Source organism: Lactuca virosa, chromosome 2 (assembly GCF_052849685.1).
Source record: "Lactuca virosa cultivar CGN04683 chromosome 2, Lactuca_virosa_CGN04683_v6, whole genome shotgun sequence".
Classification (NCBI taxonomy): domain Eukaryota; kingdom Viridiplantae; phylum Streptophyta; class Magnoliopsida; order Asterales; family Asteraceae; genus Lactuca; species Lactuca virosa.
Genome location: NC_136427.1, coordinates 222235025 through 222238876, shown reverse-complemented (window position 1 = coordinate 222238876; position 3852 = coordinate 222235025). Strand labels below are relative to the sequence as shown.

Sequence of the window (3852 nt, the reverse complement as noted above, 5' to 3'; positions counted from 1 at the left end):
TTAGTCATTATCATGCATGGTTATAACGACTCACGTAGAAATCCGACATCATTAATCAAGGGAAATCATATTCATTCGATGTAACGATTCAATAATGCCAAACAATCATAACTTTTTATTGGAAAACATCGGGTTTTCCGGGGAAACCAATCTTACTCATTTGTACTTTCAAAAACTATAATGCAAAACTTCTCATTTATTCACGTCTCGAAATCATTCATGCGTATACTTACAGGATCATCACCACATTTTCAAGGAAAGTTTTAATACAGAAAATATCGGATTTTCTGGGTTTTACAAATGACATAAACTTCTTTACATCAAGCACACTTATGAACTCACCAACATTATATATGTTGACCGTTTTCAAAATAACTTGTATTCTCAGGTAATCGTTAGACAAGGAAGCATCCATTGTGTTGAAAGTTTCTTTCGTAGTTGCTAATCACCAAACACTTTATATTTTGGAATCATATAATGTAAACTTTGTACTTGATGTCAACAATGCCAGTTGTACTATGTAATGGTTGGTGATGCATGTGTTATGTCTCATATATATTAATTGTGATGATATTTCAATTTAAGTCACGTGAGCCCTCCGCCGTCTGGTTCGGGGGTGTGACAAATGTCCCAAATGTTCCTAGAGACACAGTCTTGCTAAGGATGCTCCCGGTTACTTTTAAGGGAGCTGCAAAAGACTGGCTGAAGGCACGTCCACCTGGTGCAATAACTACTTGGGCATGGATGCGTGAGCAATTTCTAGAACAGTTCTGCCCACCCTCAAAGATAGCTAAACTCAAGAAGGCAATAGCCAACTTTGAGCAACAATCGGGTGAGTCGCTTTATGAGGCATGGGAACGCGATAAAGGGTTACTAAGAAATTGCCCTCAAAATGACCTTAACATACAACAAGAAGTGTCTATCTTTTATGACGGGGTGAATGTCATGACGAGGCAACTCCTTGATTCTCAAGGACCACTTACTAAGAAAAATCCGAGTTAAATTAAGGAGTTAATTGAAGAATTCGAAAAGTATTCTCGTGAGTACCACAATGCAAGGAATGACGGAGTTAAAGGTATTGGGGGAGGAAGTTCTGAAGACATGAATGTTGTGCTAGCCATGCTTAATACCATGGACAGAAGAATGACAAAGATGGACAAGTTAATTCATGCTATTAGAGTTAGATGTGAAAAATACAATGGTCGAAACTTGATCAAAGACTGCTACTTAAATGATAATGGGAACAAAAAGGCTCAAGTTTGCTACTCAAGTGGAGATAAGTATGATGAAAACTGGAGGAAGCCAAAGAAGGAGTGGTTGCCATATGAATAATACAAGAAGCAGAAAGAGGAAAAATATAGGCAGACTGGCCGAGGCTTCTACCAAAAGGAACAACCACTAGCTGAAAAGAATGTTGACTTAGAGACCATGCTAGCTCGTTTTATGGAGGCTTCAGAAAGGATACATGATGAGACAGATGCAGCTATAAAAGATCAAAGAATTATGATGAAGGATGAACAAGCAATGATGAAATATCAACAGGCTATGATGATTGACTAGCAAGCATTATTAAGAAATCATCAAGCATCGATCCAAAATCTCGAAGCCCAACTTGGTCAGCTAACAACTTTGGTGAATGAAAGATTTTCACCACAATTTCCCAACAAGAAGACTCAATCACATGTCATGGTGATTGAAACTGAAGAATATGCTATTTCTGAGTTCTTAGAAGCTTTAGAAGTGGAGCCGCAGCAGTCCGGACCAAGGGAGAAAAAGTCAAAACTCGAAGAGAAAAATTCTGCTGAAACATTGAGCTCACGACGTGAGCCTCCAATGCTCACGACGTACGGTGGGTCTAAACAGAAAAATTCAGCCAATGTTTAAGCTTATCGTCCTCCTTTACCGTTCCATCCCAAGCTAATGTACATCCACTGGAGAAGGAACACTTGAAGTTCATGAAGCAAGTAAAGGGTATTCCGATCAATACTCCTTTCATAGAATCATTGGCTAAAGTTCCCGAATATGCCAAATTCTTACAAGATTTAATCAATACTCGTCAACAACTAGAAGAAAATTCCAAGGTGATTCTTAGTGAGCAGAGTTCCAGAGTAATTAGGGAGAGTTACGAAAGTAAATGGGAGATCTTGGACGCCTCACTCTTCCATGTGAGTTTGGGAACAATTTGAAGAGTCATGCTTAGGCTGATTCTGGAGCTAGCATAAATCTAATGCCTTTCTTGTTTTATCAAAAGCTTAATTTTCCAGATTTAAAGGCTACAAGAACGACAATTCACATGGTAAACCGTTCAGTGACATATCCTAGAGGCATTGTGTAAGTCATTTTGGTGAAAATTGGGAAATTCATTTTTCCAATTGACTTTGTCGTGATGGACATGAAAGAAGATAACAATGTCCCGATTATTCTTGGTCGCCCTCTACTAAATACTTCTCGAGCCTTGGTTGACATTCGCGAGTCCAATCTTACTTTGAGAGTGGGATATGACGAAGCTACTTTTGGAGTAGAAGATGCTTTTCAAGGGAATGATGTTCTAGGTGAAGTCTTCAACATTGATGAAGAAGATGAGCTTGAAGAATTGGAGAAACTAATGGAAGAAGAAATTAAGACGATTCAACAAGTTAAACACACCAAAACAAGAGCATCTGTTCCACTTATTTTCGAAGTGATTGTTTATAAAAATCCAACTTCTTGGGTGAGTGAGGAAAGTGAAGAGTTATCAAGTGATGAAGATGATGTTACTTCCGAGGAAAAGATGCTAACTTTAGATGAAAAGATGGTTTCCATAGAGCTAAAGAATGAGGAAAATGTCTAAAATAAACTTCGGGAGAATAAAGGGATTGAAAGGAAGCTTGAAGAAAGTAATGTGAAAGCTAAAAAAGAAAACTATAAGAAGGCATATATTCGACGAGTTCAAGCGTATAAAAGAAGGTGGAAAGAGCAGAAGATACAGTTGGTGATGGACACTCCGGCAAGTTCAACGTGAGGCGGCACGGAGTCCGGCTCATGACTCTACAAAAAGAAGCGCTTCTGGGGAGGCAACCCGAGTTTGGTTTGAATTTCTTTTCGTTTTTGCATTTAGTTTAGTTTTTGAATTTTTAGTTGGTTTTTAGGATAATTAATCATCTAATCATCTTAATTATTTTAGAAATGGTTAAAAATCAAGTGTGGGGTCCTTAAAAAAATAAGTGGTAAAATAAATTAAGGTTTTTATGGTAAAATAGACCTTATATTAGTAAAACTTCGACACCACCTCGTGGCCCAAAAACCCACGTCGTGGAATTTTTAATTGGCCCGATTTATTCAAACCACACAGGACTCACGACGTGAGCCCTAGAGCTCACGACATGAATTTTAATATTCACGGGACCACAGAATTAAGTAATCAGAAAATCATTTCACTACCAATTTTCAATTCCCACAAAGTGAACTAAAACTCTCTGGTCCCCCCACGCTTGATTTCGGCAATATCATCCACATTCAACTCTCTTGCTTACGTAATCTCCAATTTAAGGTAACAATTCCTACTTTAATGCTTTAGTTTGACCAATTTATTTGACTTATGGGTTAGGGTATGTGTTAATAGGTTCAAAATTTGCAATTACCCTTGTATATGTTCGAATTTCATCTTGCATGTCCCTAATATATGCTTAAAATTGGTACTTGACAAAACCCTATGATATATCTACACTTAATTTGTTTGAAAATTGGTTCGATTTTGGGATTAAAATCGACTGCCTAAGCACCGTGCTCATGACATGAGTTCTAAAACTCACGACGTGAATACTGGAAATCAGAATTATTCTATGATCTGCTTAATATTTAATGGCTGCTATG

The 3852-nt window shown here is 37.7% G+C and overlaps 1 non-coding gene across 1 annotated transcript; it reads right to left on the bottom strand.

Annotated features, from left to right (window-relative positions):
- Positions 1-792: 792 nt before the first annotated feature.
- Positions 793-899, bottom strand: LOC145162062 (small nucleolar RNA R71). The gene has a single exon (XR_013738918.1). It is a non-coding gene; the product is annotated as a small nucleolar RNA R71 (small nucleolar RNA).
- Between the last annotated feature and the right edge of the window lie 2953 nt (positions 900-3852).